The following is a 15,979-nucleotide window of genomic DNA, read 5'->3' as shown; positions in this document are numbered from 1 at the left end:
AATGGGTGTGGAAAGCAGGCCAGCTGCTCTTCCCCTCCAGTGGTAGCATATTGCACTCACTTGCCGGCACAAGCCCCAGCTTGCAGGATGAACATTCCCTTCTTTGGTTTAGAGATGCGGTACAAAGAAAAGCAGCCCACTTTCTATGGAATTAATAAAAGGGAATTGTATTTAAAGACAAGACTTTACACCTAAAACATGATTACATACATATAAATAAAAATATATATCCAAAACATGATCTCCATCTATCTCCTGACCCATAAATATTCATTAAAACTGAATTTAAGAGTAGCCAAGCATGGCTTTTTTTTTTTTTTTTAAGGGAGAAGTTGAATGTTTTATTGTTATTAAAGGGTCTCTTCTTTTGCTGCAAAGTTGTTGCCTCACTGTATGAAAACAGCACCAGCAAATGTGGCATAGCACTTCTCCTCACCTTACAGTGTACAACTAATTTTTTGTTTTGACCCAAATCCAGGGATTGATGTTAAATAGTTACAATACCATGTAAGGCTTAACATAACAATGTTACCTGTGAATTACATAATTTTTACAAGTAGCTTTTACCTCCGATAACGTAATAAATTCTCAGTATAATAACTTGATACTAGTCTAAATCATTGGATGGTGTGAAAAAAGATGCAAATTGTGTATATCTGCTAGCATTAGAAAGTTGAGTATTTTCTTCCAATAGCATAGTTGGAACGTTCTGTTTTCCTACAGGTATTGCTAAAAGTTGCTATTATAAATTTCTATCCACCAGTAATTTAAAATATTGGCTGGATATATTGTTTCAGAGTGGTTTATTTAGGGCTTCCATTTTCACTCTTCAATGGATTGCATGTATTTCTCATATGCGTCTTCACTCATCAGTTCGCCAAGTTCTGAAGGATTACTCCATGTCATCTCGATTAGCCAACCATCTTCATAACAAGATCTGTTGACAAGTCCTGGATTTTCTGTAAGAGCTTCATTAATTTCTGTTGCTTCTCCTGATAGAGGAGAATAAAGTTGACTGCAGCTTTCACACGTCCCAAAGCACCAAACTCCTCTTGTTTGTTCAACTTTGTCCCAACCTCGGGAAGACAACAGTAAGCGACATCTCCCAAAGCTTCCTGTGCAAAAGTGCTGATTCCCACTGTTCCAGCACCATTTTCTGCTGCTATCCATTCATGTTTGTGAATGTCCACAGGGAGAGCAGAGGTGGCCGGTGCCCGCCCCCAGCGCCCAGGTCTAAGGTGAGCTGAGGCCATGCGCAGGCTGCACCCCGCGCTGTGCACGCCCCGTGCCACAAAGTGCCACGTTCGCAGGACCCCAAGTAAGACTTTTAAGAGATTAACGTCCCTCCTAACAAATGAATTCAATTTAAAAACTCTTATTTCAGTTAGTAGCGGTCCTTCCTTTATTTTAGAATATACTTCTATCGGAGAGGTATCCTCTTTTTTCCTTTCAGGGATAATCATGTCATCAATTAAGAATTATAGCTCTTAATATTGATTTGCCCTGAAATTCCACTTTTTCCCTGAGAATTTCAAGACTTCACAAGATTACGTGTTATATAAAATTGTAAGAGTAGATTGTAACTCTGCTGGTCAGACTTTTACATTGGAATAGAACTGGTTTGTCAAAACTCCCCCCTTGGAAACTGGTGAAAGTGAAACTTGAATTTCCCAAGAGAAACTGACTGTCTGAAGTAGAGGCAGGAATTCTTCCCAACTTCTGAAATCCTTGGTTCTGTCCTTAGTTTCTCCAGCTGATTGGATGAGGAGACTCCCTTCCTAGCTGAGAGCAATCTCCTTTTTTGAGTGTGGATACGATAAACTAACTATAGAGGCAAATCCCTCTAGGAAATACCTTCCCGGTCAAAGTCAGGCCTGTTTTTGTTTGACCAAACAACTGGACACCATAAACTAGGCAAGTTAATGCCTGAAATTAACTGTCACAATAACTGTACAAGCCTGGGCAAGTGGTTTTCCACTCCTAGAGGAAATGTGCACAGGGGATGGCACACAGTTAATAATCAGGTCTCTTTCAGTTCTAATATTCTTTGAATTTATGACAGATTTTTAAAAAATGCTTAGGACTGTCCCAATTGTGACAAGGTTAGTTAAACATGGCCCATGACTTCTAATTCCCCAGCATTATTTTTTAATATTTCTCCTACCTATATTCTATCTTCTTCCATTTTTTTCTTTAGATGAAGCAATTTCTTGTTATTACGCCTCTTTTTTAATGTTAAAAATAACATTTTTTTTCTGATTTAAAAATTAACACCTGCCATTACAAAATTTAAAATGTAAAAAGTCATAAAAAAGAAAATGAAATCATGCATCATCTCTCCACCAAGAGATTATCATGGTTAACATTTTGGTGTATTGTCCTTTGGTATTTTTATGGATGATCACTTTTTTTTCCCCCTAAAAAGCTACATAGAAAATAAATACAAAACAATTCTCTCACTATTAATATATACCCATTTGGGGTAAGTTTCCACATAAATTTGGACTTGAGTGTGTCCCAACATTCCCATCATCTGGGCCTTCCAATCCCTGCCTTGTGGTTTATCTCTCTATCTACTGTGACCCCAAGCTCCTCTTTCCCAGCCCCACTCACGCAGGACTCCACTTTTGGGTTTTGACCCCTTGCCTTTGGTTTCTGTTTTCTCTTGGACCCTCGGAACAGGAGTTATAAAGGTAAAACTTCACACAACTAGTTTTTCTCTGAAGCCAGTATAACAAAAATCAGTGACTCTATTAAAATCCACACTTTAATATTTTTTGATGCTCTGGAATTAATTTTGAGTTTTACTCTGTTTTAAGTGGAGGTATTTCAAAAGACATGAGGGACTTGAGAGCAGGCACCTTGCCTGGTTTATATTTGTATCCCCAGTACATGGCCCACAGAAACTGCTCAGTAAATGTTCATTGAAGGTTTAAATAACATTTATCGCCCTCTTGCTTCCTGGGCCTCACCAGTCTGAGGGAATATAATCAAGGCTTGAGGTTAATAATAATAACAGCAACAGTAGTTAAGGTGGTCCACGTTTATACATCCTTTACCACCAGAATCACTTCTCTTCAATCTTAAACTTCACTGTTCCTCTAGCCAGTTCTCATTCTTCTTAACTACTAGTGGTCTCCTTCTGCAGCCATTGATAATGCCCCTTGTTACCCCATCTGATGGATTTAATCTGCCTTCCCTGGTTGACTTGGACTTTGTTCTACCATCAAGGATAGTGTTTTGGTTTGCTGAAGCTGCCATAATGCAATATACCAGGAATGGGTTGGCTTTCTCAATTGGGATCTATTAGGTTGCAAATTTACAGTTCTAAGGCCATGAAAATGTCCACATTAAGGCATCAACAAAAGGACACTGTTCTAGCTTGCAAGATGCCAGAATGCGATATATCAGAAACAGAACAGCTTTTAAAAAGGGGAATGTATTAAGTGGCTAGTTTACAGTTCAAAAGTTGTGAAAATGTCCAAATTAAAGCAAGACTATAGAAATGTCCAATCCAAGGCACCCAGGGAAAGATACCTTGATTCAAAAGGCCGATGACATTCAGGGTTTCTGTCTCAACTGGAAAGGCACATGGTCAAAATGGTGATGTCTGCTAAATTTCTTTCCAGGCTTCTTATTTCATGAAGCTCCCCTAGGGATGTTTTCCTTCTTCATATCCAAAGGTCTCTCAACTCTCTCCAAAATGTTTCCTCTTTTAAAGGATTGCAGTAAACTAACCAATACCCACCCGGAATGAGTAGAGTCACATTTACCTCTTATCAAAGGCTAAAATCCATAATTGGGCGAGTCACATTTCTAAGGAAATAATCGAATCAAGTGTCCAACCTATAGTACTGAATAGGGATTAAAACAATGCTGCCTCCACATGATGGATTAGGATTAAAACATGGCTTTTCTAGGGCACATAATCCTTTCAAACTGGCACAAATACCTCCACTGAAGAAAGGCTGATGGCATCTGGGGTTCCTCTTTCACTTGGGAAGGCATCTGATGGTCCCTCACTCCCAGGTTCCATAACTTTTAGATTCTGTGTATCCTTGCTTGCTTCTCCGGGGACACCTCTCTCTGTGTCCTGCGGGTCTTCTCTTGGTGTCTCCAGATTATGTCTCTCTCTGCATGTCCTTCCCTTGGTTTCATCTCTCTCCAAATGTCTCTGCCTTTTATCCTCTCATAAAGGACTCCAACAAGGGGATTAAGACTCACTTTGGATAGGCTGAGTTGCATCTCCATGGAACAACCTAAGCAAAGGGACCCACCCACAATAGGTCTGCACTCACATGGATGGATTAAAAGAGCATGACCTTTTCTGGGGTCCATAACAGCTTCAAACCAGCACAGATAGCATTGGCCTCTTCCCTTTCATTGACTCCTAGTCTCCTCTTCTTCACAGCCATACTGCCCCACCTACTATAGTCTTGCTTCTACCCCATTTCTCTACTTAAAACATTCTATGATCGGTCTTCAGTGATTGACTTTTATTTAAAATTTTTGTAAAATTTCTTTCTTTATTGGAGCAGTTGCGGGTTTACAGAACAATCATGCATAAGATACAGGATTCCCATATACCACCCTATTATTAAGACCTTGCACTGGTGTGGAACATTTGTTATAATTAATGACAGCACATTTTGATAATTGCACTGTGAACTATAATCCATGATTTAACTTAGGATTCACTACTTGTGTCGTGTTGTTCTATGGAATTTTTTAAAGTTTTTATTCTATTACCATATATACTAATCTAAAACGTCCCCTTTAAATCACACTCAGATAAATGTTTCCGTGCTGGTAATTACATTCACAATGTTGTGTTACCATCACCATCGTCCATACCAAAATATTTCCATCATTCCAAATAGGAACACTGTACATTTTAAGCCTTAAATCCCCATTCTCTATCCCCACCTTGCCCACTGGTAACCTATAATCTGAAGTCTGACTCTATGAATCTGCTTATTCTAATTGTTTCAAATCAGTGAGAACATACACTATTTGTCCTTTCACCTTATTTCACTCAACATGATGTCTTCAAGTTTCATCCATATTATCACATGTATCAGGACTTCATTCCTTTTTCATGCTGAATAATATTCTATTGTAGGTATACACCATATTTTATTTATCCATGTATCAGTTGATGGGCACTTGGGTTGCTTCCATCTTCTGGCAATCGTAAATAATGCCACTATGAACATCAGTGTGAAAATGTTGGTTTGGGACCCACCTTTAAATTATTTTGGGTATATACCTCCTAGTGGGATTGCCAGGTCATATGGTAATTCAGTACTTAGCTTTCTAGGGAACTGTCAACTGTCTTCTACAGTGGCTGCACCATTTTACATTGCCACCAGCAATGAATGAGTTTCTCCACATCTTCTCCAACATTTGTTATTTTCCATTTTTTTAACATCAAGCCATCTAGTGGGTGTGAAATAGTATCTCATTGTGGTTTCAATTTGAATTTCCCTAATGGTCAGTTATGTTGAGCACCTTTCCATATGCTTTCTGGACATTTGTGTATCTTCTTTGGAGAAATACGTATTCAAGTCTTTTGCCCATTTTTCAATTGGGTTGTTCGTCTTTTTGTTGCTAAATTGAAGGATTTCTTGTTATATTCTGGTCATAAAATCAGATATGTGGTTTCTAAGTATTCATACTTTTACTTTCATGATAAAGCCCTATGAGGCATAAAATTTTAAAATTTCAATTAGATCCCATTTATCTATTTTTTTCTTTTGTTGCTTGTGCTTTGGGTGTAAAGTCTAAGAAAACATTACTCAACACAAAGTCCTGAAGATAGTTCCCTATGTTTTCTTCTAGGAGTCTGATAGTTCTAGCTCTTATGTTTAGATCTTTGATCTACTTCTATTGCCACTTTTCAATACTGGTCTTACCTAACTTCTCTTAACATTTGGCACGCTTGACCTATCTTTGGTGAACAACATTTCTGCCTTTGAGTTTTTCTTGTACTTCTGGCTGCTCTTTCCCAGCATCTTGTACAGAGTCCTTCTCCTCTGCCTTAGCTTTAAATGTTGGAAGTCCCAACATTTTCATCCTCAGCTCTCTTCTCTTTTCACTCTATGTACTCACCTATCTGCTTTCACGCCCCCTTGATTTCTGTACCAACTGTAGATCCTGCATGCCAATGACTCCCTGCTCCAGCTGTGAATGGAATATCCAGCTGACTACTCCCTACTTCCATTTAAATGCCCCTTAAAATCAACATGTCCAAAGGTGTCTTCAAATTTTTTTTGAAATGCATCAAAAAATACGATCGATGTCCCCCTCCCCCAGCCGTGGGACATGACTCCCAGGGACGTTGCCTGGCCCCGGTATTATGGGATTGAGAAAGCCTTATTGACCTAAGAAGTGAAGAGAAATGAAACAAAATAAAAGTTCAGTGGCTAAAAGATTTCAAATAGACTTGAGAGGTATTCTGGAGGTTATTCTTATGCATTATATAGATATCCCTTTTTAGTTTCTAGTGTATTAGAGTAGCTCAAGGGAAGTATCGAAACTGTTGAACTGAAACTCAGTATCCTTAATTCTTGAAGATGATTTTATAGCTATATAGCTTTTGCAGTGTGACCATGTGATTGTGAAAGCCTTGTGACTGACACTTCTTTTATACAGTGTATGGAGAGATGAGTAAGAAAATAAAGACAAAAAAATAAATAAATAATAGGGGAGATAAAGTACATGGGATATTTTGGGTGTTCTTTTTAATTTTTATTTTTATTCCTTTTTTGAGCAATGAAAATGTTCAAAAATTGATTGTGATGATGAATATACAACTATATGATGATACTGTCAACCATTGATTGTATACTTTGGATGATTATACAGTATTCAAATATATTTCAATAAAATTACATTTGAAGAGGGCGGGCCATGGTGGCTCAGCAGGCAAGAATGCTTGCCTGCCATACCAGAGGACCCAGGTTCGATTCCTGGTGCCTGCCCACGTAAAAAAAAAAAAAAAAAAAAAAAAATTACATTTGAAGAAACAAAAAAATAAGATGAATGGATGCTTAAAGGGATGAATATGTGATAAAGCAGAATGTTAGTGATGGACTCAATGGCAGGTATATGGGTATATGGGTAGTCTTTGTACAATTCTTTAAACTTTTCTAAATATTTAAAAGTTTTCATTATAATATGTGGGAGAAAAAGATCAACATGGCCAAAGTGGAACCTGTATCTTCCTTCCCAAACCTGCCTCTCCTAGAGTTTCAGGGTACCCAAGTCAAAAAAACTGGGAAAATCCTTGCTTCTGTACCCTCCTGCTCAGCCAGATCTAGTGATTCATGAAATTCTGTGGATTCTTTTCACTATTTTTTCCAAATTCACTTACAGAAAGTGATCTTTCCAAGATGTCAATCTTATCTTTTGCTCAATAACTTCCCATTTTTCTCAAGTCATAAAGTTCAGCCACTCTCATGTGTTTTACAAGGCCCTTTGTGGTTGTGTTCCTCACCCACGCCAGCCTCATTTCTGAATTATCCCTATGGTCCAGACATACTGAACTTCTTTTAGTTCATTCAGAAAGCCCTGATCTCTCTCATACCCTGGTAGATGCATCTCCTATTCCATCTTCCTTGAAGTTTTAGTTTAGACAGTCCTTTTAGGAAAATCCTTCAAGAAGTTTTTCTGAAACTCCAAGTTTCTTGTAATACACTCCCGAAATATATGCTCAAAAAATACTCTGCACATCTTAGCACTTATGCACTAACTATGGTTTTCTTTGGACTTTGCCAGTTGTGCTAAGAGAGTGTAAGCACCAGGAGGGCAGCCACCATGTTTATCTTGCTGTTCTAGTTTGCTAGCTGCTAGAATGCAATATACCAGAAACAGAATGGCTTTTTAAAGGGGGAATTTAATAAGTTGCTTGTTTACAGTTCTAAAGCTGAGAAAATGTCCCAGTTACAGCAAGTCTATAGAAATGTCCAATCAAAGGCATCCAGGGAAAGACACCTTGGTTCAAGAAGGCCGATGAAGTTCAGGGTTTCTCTCTCAAGTGACAAGGCACATGGAGAACACAGAGTTTCTCTCTCATCTGGAAAGGTACATGGTAAACATGGTCAGGGTTCCTCTCTCAGCTTGAAGGGCACATGGCGAGCAAGCAGCTCTTTCTCTCCTGGCTTCTGGTTTCATGAAGCTCCCTGGGAGGTGCCCTTCCCCTCATCTCCAAAGGCCCCCAGCTGGTGGACCCTGCTTTTCATGGCTATGTCATTCTGCTCTGCTCTCTCTGAATCTCCTTCATTCTCCAAAATGTTTCTTCTTTCATAGGACTCCAGAAACTTATCAAGACCCACCCAAATGGGTGGAGATATGTCATCACCTAATCCAGTTTAACAACCACTCTCGATTAAATCACAGCTCCAGGGAGAGGATCTGATTACAGTTTTAAACACACAGTATTGAATAGGGATTATTCTATCTTTACGAAATGGGATTTTGATGAAAACATGGCTTTTCTAGGGTCCACACATCCTTTCGAACCAGAACACTTGCTTACCTTTGTGTTCCCAGCACCTAAGAGAGCACAATGCTAGCATATAATAGATGCTCAGTTAAAATGTTGAGTGGATAAATGAATGAATGGGCAAATGAATAGTCTTATCTCTGTGGCTCTGGGGACCTTTGCACAGTCTACAAACATCGCCTTAGGGATCCGCGTGTCGGCCCTGGGAGTTGGGGCTATTTCAAAGTCTGGAAACCAAGGCACGATGGGGATCAAACAAGCTGATGGTGATGCCAGCTGGACCTCAGAGCTTTCCCACCACTGTTTAAGGCTTCCTCCTCCACCCTTCTTCAGATTCTGTTTTCCAGAATCCAGCTCATATTCTCAATGGATGGGGGGAAATGCAATGGCGATTTTGTAAAAAATCCAGTTACTTCATCCAGGATAGCCAGGAGAATCTATGTTTGAGTGGCTTATAGAAAAGCTTTTCTCCCTTACTAAGCCTCTCTCAGGGGTGTTTCTCCTTTCTAAAGGCTTTACTTCATATCATGCGAGCGTCTCTTCAGAAGGCAGTGCTCCAGGTTTTAAGACTGCTGTTGTCCAAATTTTAATATGCATACAAATCACCTGAGGATCTTGTGAAAATGCAGAATCTGATGCAGCAGATCTGGGGCAAGACCTGAGATTCTGCATGTCTCATAAACTCCCTGGTGAGACCCAAGCTGCTGGCCCACACACCAGCTATGAATAGCAAGGAGCCAGTTAGACAAAGCCAGCTGTAGATAATTTCCCTCTTGAAAAATAACACCCAGAGCCTATCCTTTCCTTCCCTCACCTGCAGCTTTCTGGGAGCTATTATTCTGAGTCTAATTTGCAAACCACACTAATGTTAGGGAATCACAACCCTACACAGAAGAAGTAAGAAAGTTGTGGTTGTTTAACAGCCTATCCAAGCCAAGTGGACTGCATTAGCTTGGATTACACCTAACACCGTTAATAGACATGTTCCTGTAAAGAGTAATACCAGGTATAATTGTTTGCTAAGCAACATTCCAAAGCAATCCACTGAAGGTAAAAAAAAAAAAAAAAAAAGAAGAAGAAGAAAATAAATAGAGGTTCACCTGGGGTGAAAAGAAAAGTCACCTTCAAAGCTGACTATCCACTGTCTGAAGTAGTCCAGGCACACAGGAGGTTTCAATGCAGACAGTTATCAGTGTCTGACATGACCTTTCACCTCCTCCACGGTTGTCTTGGCAACACTGATAACTGGCTGCTGCTTCTCAGCTCTTTGGAATGTCAGGGTCATAAGAATAGAATCACTTTTTAAGCCTTCCAGCCTGTCAACGTATGGACCAAGAGGCATAGGATGAGGTCCTGAGGCTCAATTTCTATATTACAAGGTATTTTGCAAAGTCTGGGTCCTTCCCAGGAGCAGGAGACAAGTCTACCGGAATAGCCGTGTGTGGCCTTCCCGAACCCAATGTCAACCGCATGGCCAATGGGACAGGGACAAAGTGTCCAAGGGTTGCATCTCACTGCCCACCCCCACCTTCCCTGAGGTATCTGTGTGGGGAGAATGGTGGAGACAAGGCTCTTAATTTAAACCCACCAAGCTTCCACCCCAGAGGTGGGCTCAGAGGGGATGGGATGGAGGGGTGGGGGAGGTGAGAAGTGGAGGAGGAGCGGGCATGGGGAGGAGGAGGGAGCAGCTCTCCCCACCACATCCCACTTAAAGCTACACAGCAGACCTTCCTTCTCTTCTCAAAGTCCTACCAACCTCACAACAGAAAATGTCGCTTCTCTTTCTTTCTTTAGTATTGGAAACATTTTCAAATGTCCAGAAAAGCATAGGTGAAGACACTATTACAAATATGGATCTACCAGCATTATACAATCTGAACATTTCGCCATATATTTTTTTAAAGAAGCAAACCCGGTACAGAGAGAGGTGAAGTTCTCTGTGTATCCCTCTCCACTCCTCTTTTCCCCCCTCTCTCCTCTTGACTTTGCTATGTGTCATTCCCATACAAATTTTGCACTCTGACTCCATATATGCCTATTCATAAAAATATGTTATTTTGCATGTCTTTATATAAATGATCACACTATATGCATTCATTGGCAAACTTGATTTTTTTCACTCAAAATTATGCTTTTAAGATGTAACCAGTCGATCCGTGTAACTCTAATTCACTCCTTTTAATTCGCTGTATGGTACACCATTATATGGATAAAAACAATTTACTTATCATTCTCCTATTTGTGGGCATTTAGGTTGCTTACAGTTTTTCACTCTTACAAATAAGGCTGCCACAAACATATTAATAAGAGTCTACCTGTGCACATGTCCCAGTTTCTTTCCCTGGGAATGGAATTGTTGGGACACAGAATAGGTGTATCTTTTATTTTACTAGATACTCCTGATTGCTCTTCCAATGCGTGTGACCTTACACTTCCACCAGCAGTGCGGAAAGCTCCAATCTCTTCCTATCTTCGCCAACACTTAGAAATCAGACATTTTTAACTTTTTAGCAATCTGGAGAGAACAAAATGGTTTCTTTTTTTTTTTTTTTTAAGTTAACAGCCTTATTGAAGTGTAATTTGTATAGCATACAATTCACCCACTTTAAAATGTACAATTCAATGGATTTTAGTAATTCAGAGTTGTGCATCCATCACCACAATAAATCTTAGGACCTTTTCATCACCCCCAAAAGAAATCCTGCTCTGCTAAGTTGTCACCTCCCAATCCCCCCCTTCTCCCCAGACGTAGGCAGCCACTAACCTACTTTCTACAGAGCTGCCTGCTCCGGGTGTTTCATATAAATGGAATCATATAATACATGATTAGTATCCCATTTTAATTTGAATTTCTCTAATTACTAATAAGGCTGACTGATTTTTCACGTGCTTATTGGCTATTCAGAGTTCCTCTTCTATAAATTACCGATTCACATCCTTCTACCCATTATTAAATAGGATTGTTTCTTTGTAAGAGCTTATTGTCTGAATTGATCGTTTTGGGGGGTTATTACCTTGCAGACGTTGGAAGGCAATGGTCCTTGGATTCCCAAGTGCTCCTATGCTCTCCAGGCCTTCTGATCTGGGAAAATCCATCTGCTAGAAAGATAGAAAATACTTTCTTTTCTTCCTACAGGCTTTTTCTCTTCCTAATCTATGAGTAATAAACCCGGAGCCATTTGCTTACATTCCAATGGGCTGTAAAGACTCAGAGACCTTCCTCTCCTCTCCAGGGTGTAATTGTTTATTTTAGAGGACAAAGGTCTGTCCCTCCAACTCTAAAGTTCAAGGGAGGGTCATATGCCAGCAGCAGCCATGGGAGCCCTGTGATTGCTGACCTTGGGTTCATGGAGCGCTTCGCTCCGGGCAACACAGGACGCGGCCTTCTCAGGCGCGCCCTGAGCGTGGACCAAGAGAGCCTGGAGCAGGAATCCGACCCGGGCCATTAATCTGGGCCACTAAACGAACCTCAAACAAACAAAAAAACTTCAAAAGAGTTGAAAGCCTTCAAAGGATGGTCTCTAATCATAGCAGAATGACACTACAAATCAGGAGCAGAAAGCTCCCTGAAACTTCCCAAATATCAGGACATTAAACAATTTACTTCTAAATAACCCATGGGTCAGCGAGGGAGTGGGGTCTCCTGGAGGCCTTCATTGAGTGCTGTGAGAAATGGTAGAGTAATCCCCTACCTGGTGGCCCCACACCCAGAAAAGCGGGAGTCAGCCCAGCTTTCCTTCTTTTCCTCACCAATTCCACCAGCCAGCCAATAACCGAGTCTTGTGATTGCACTCCTAGTCACTTCTCAAGGTGTCACTTCCTTTCCATCCTTCCCTTCATCTCTCTCCCCAACCACACCATGCCTCCCAGTTGGTTTTAAGGGCATCATCTTCCACGTGGCACCAAGATAAGTGAACCATTTTACCAGCCATTTCTTTAGCATCAGGGTTAAATGGGCTAATACAGTAATGATCTTAGAATTGCACCTGGTGTGGTCAGCACTGTGTCATCGTTACCGTTGTTATGTTCCTCATCCAATATGGGGAGACTTGGCCCCCTGACTTGGCACACAAAGCCCTCTCCCCAACTCTCCACCCTACTGTGCATGACTGCCCTTGTGGTAGGTTCAGTTATGTGCCCCAGAAAACACGTTCCTGTGGGTCTTGAGCTCATTACAAATAGGACCTTAAAAAAAAAAAAGTTTTTTTGACTGTCCCCCGAAGCAGGGGGCATCGGGGGACAGCCATAAAACTGTGGGAGAGTAAAATAAGTAGTCTGCCGTCTAATCCAGAAACCTCTGGTTTCTCGTCAGGATAAAAACTTAAATGTAGCTATAAAAACTTAACAGAAAAACACAACCTATGTAGGAAATCATAATAATGCGTAAATTGCAGCTATTGCAAATCAATTAAGATGTTAAACTTTCTGTATTAACTCATTTGTTTATTTGTGTTCCTTTCTTCTTCCAGACCTTGGTCTAATTCCTCATCTCCATTTTTTTGGGGAAAAGAACATAGTATAACTTCTGTTGTTTGAGAAAATAAGCTGTACTACTCTCCTGCTGCTGCAGCGGTTTATATTAATAAAAATAATTCTACTTTGAACCTTTTTAAAAGCAAATCAAACTATTGTGGTTCTTCAATTTTTTTCAGAATTTTGATATATTTTTGATAAATGTGTAATGTATAATGTTTAAAATTTTAGTAACTAATTATAATAAAATATTATGGTTTAAAAAAAACTTAACAGATATTTTCTCCTAGTCTGTCACTTTGTGTGTACTTGTCTTTTGATGAAAAATTTTTTAACACAGTCACTCTTCACACTTTCATTTATGATCTGTGCTTTTTATGTCCTAGTAAATATCTTCTGTGGGTTTTTTTTATTTATCATGCTTACTGTAATGGCCTGCCTGTGTCCGGTTCCCATTGCCCTGTAAATCATACTGCTAAGGCTACTTTCCGCCGTCTCAGGTTCTGGGCAAACTCCGCCCGAATCTTGGCAAACCTAAAGGGCTCCTGTCTAGTCCCACCCAAACCTCATGACGTGGGTCCACTAACCAGGACTCTGTCACGATCTTCCTGGGACCCAATTCCAGGGTAGTCACTCCAGCCCAGCAGGACGGCCAAGTCCTATCCTGCTCGCACTGGTTCTCCTAATGAATGAATTCTCACCCCTCAACTCAATCCCAGGGTTGGGGACCTTGTGCCTGGACCCCACTGTTTCGGTTTGCTAAAGCTGCCAGAATGCAATATACCAGAAATGGATGGCTTTTACAAAGGAGATTTATTAGGTTACAAATTTACAATTCTAAGGCCATAAAAATGCTCAAATTAAGGCATCAACAAGAGGATAACTTCACTTAAGAGAGACTGATCATGTCCAGGGTTTCCTGTCACAGAGGAAGGCACATCTGTTGACCCTTCTCTCTTGGGAGGGTTTCAAAATGGCTGTCTCAGCTCCTGCCCATCCTTCTAGCTTCCCCTAGGGTGTTTTCTTTCTCTAAGTGTCTGTGAGTCCTCTCAGCTTCTTTGGGAAAACTCTGGATTTCATCTCTTAGCTTAACATCTCCAGGGGCATTTTCTGTCTTCAAGCATCTATGCTTTCTCCAAAATACCTCCCTGTTAAAGGACTCCAGTGAGTGGATTAATATTTACCTTGAATGGGTAGGGTCACATTTCCATGGAAGCAGCCCAATCAAAAGGTCCCACCCAACAATAGGTCTGCCCCCATAAGATTGGATTAAAAGAACATGGCTTTTCTAGGCTACATAACAGATTCAAACCAGTACACCCATCCCTAACCCAGCTCACCTGATTGTCTGTGTGCTACTCGTCTGCCATGACATTCTCCAACCATTTATTCCACATTCCTCCTTATCCAGGTCAGTGAGTCTTCCAAAGCCTGAGTCTTGGGATCACTGCCTCATCCCCAGCACTATTCCGATTATAACCAGAGGTGTCTAGTTCCTCATATAAACAAGCTATCATTATTAATTCTACCTTTTTTTTTTTAACCACCTACTATGTGCTAAGCACTGTTTGGATGCAAACAGATGAGACCCTTGTCTTCATGGTGTTCATAGTACAGCTGGGAGCAGACAATAAATAAGCAAACATATGAACAAATGAAGCAGTTACAACATACCACGAGGATCTGAGGTTAAAACCAGAGTGTTATGCTAGAGAATAACTTGGTGATGATGATGCTACTTCTGCAGTAGTTGGGCAAGACCTCCCTGAGGAGGAGATATTTGGCGGGAGACCTAAAGAATGTGTCTGAGTATGCCAGGCAGAGGCTACTGCAAAGGCTTTAGAGGGCAGAAAGAGTCAAAAATGCTGCCACCCCATACAGAGAGACACTCGTAGGATTCCACACCTGAGACCATCACTGGAGAAAAAGCACAAGGGATCAGCTCTAGGAAAATGCACTCAGCTGTGTTAAAGAAAATTCCAGTGGGGGATCCTCAGGGCATCCCAAAAAATCTCATGTAAGCCTTTCAAAGGGCTTAGCTTCTGCTAAGCCCAAACAACTCTGATACTAACTTAAGGTAGAACTATTCAAGGAAGACTTCTCTTGTCCCAGTCACCCCCTTGCTTTTCCAGCCTACTGTCTCCTCTCCTGCTTTGATCCTGAAAGGGTCAAAATCATGGTCAACAAGCTGTAGGAAGAGATTTGAATCTCAGGTGAGGAAATAGTGATGATGTCAACCCGGCTCTCTTTCCCAGTAGCGGCACCCAGCCTAGAGCAAGTCAAAGGTGAGGGAGGGGAGAAGAAGCTTTCATTTTTAGATGAGGTTCTGATGTCTTGAGTGTTGACTGTTAACACAAAATTACTAAATTACTGAAACAGGAATAGTTTGCAGGAATCAGAAGGACCAGACACACAGTGGGAATTCCACTAAATTTCATCTAAAAGGTGGGAAGGAAAGAGTCCAAAGACTCAGGTTGGTACAGGCTGGGAATGGGTGGGGAGTAGAATAGGGTGGTTTCTATTGTCAACAGCTGTGATCAGTGTAGCATGAGGGTGACAAGTCAACATGCTCCAGTGGACTGCAGAGCTCCCATTATATGTGTGAACAAAACTGAATGCTGCCCCTATACCAATCTTAAAGGAAATAATAGGGAAGAGAGCATAGCACAAGAGATGGCAAGTCAAAGCCATTAAATCAAGGACTTAATTAAATGATCCAAGAAGTCACACAGGAAATCAGTGTTAGGGATCACAAACACATAATGACGAAATCCTGGTTCATGTGGGAAAATAAAAAGGCAAGACTTAAAAATTCTGAAAAAGAATAGCAATAAGGAGGGACTAGTCCAACAAATAATATAATATTTTGTGGAGAGTGACATCATCAGCAAGGTGATATAAGACCTTGCCTGGAAAAGTCTCCCCTCAGAATTAACTAATAAATGGACAATCCCATTGCTTGGATCTCTGGAGTTTGATAGAGACTGGAGAAGGACTCCA

General features: G+C 40.6%; 1 pseudogene; it reads right to left on the bottom strand.

Moving 5' to 3' along the window:
* Positions 1 to 822: 822 nt before the first annotated feature.
* On the bottom strand, positions 823 to 9,178 carry LOC143668693 (glycine cleavage system H protein, mitochondrial-like; annotated as a pseudogene).
* Positions 9,179 to 15,979: the final 6,801 nt, after the last annotated feature.

Source organism: Tamandua tetradactyla, chromosome 25 (genome assembly GCF_023851605.1).
Source record: "Tamandua tetradactyla isolate mTamTet1 chromosome 25, mTamTet1.pri, whole genome shotgun sequence".
NCBI classification, from domain to species: domain Eukaryota; kingdom Metazoa; phylum Chordata; class Mammalia; order Pilosa; family Myrmecophagidae; genus Tamandua; species Tamandua tetradactyla.
The sequence above is the reverse complement of the archived record's forward strand: the minus strand, read 5'-3'. Positions and strand labels throughout refer to the sequence as shown.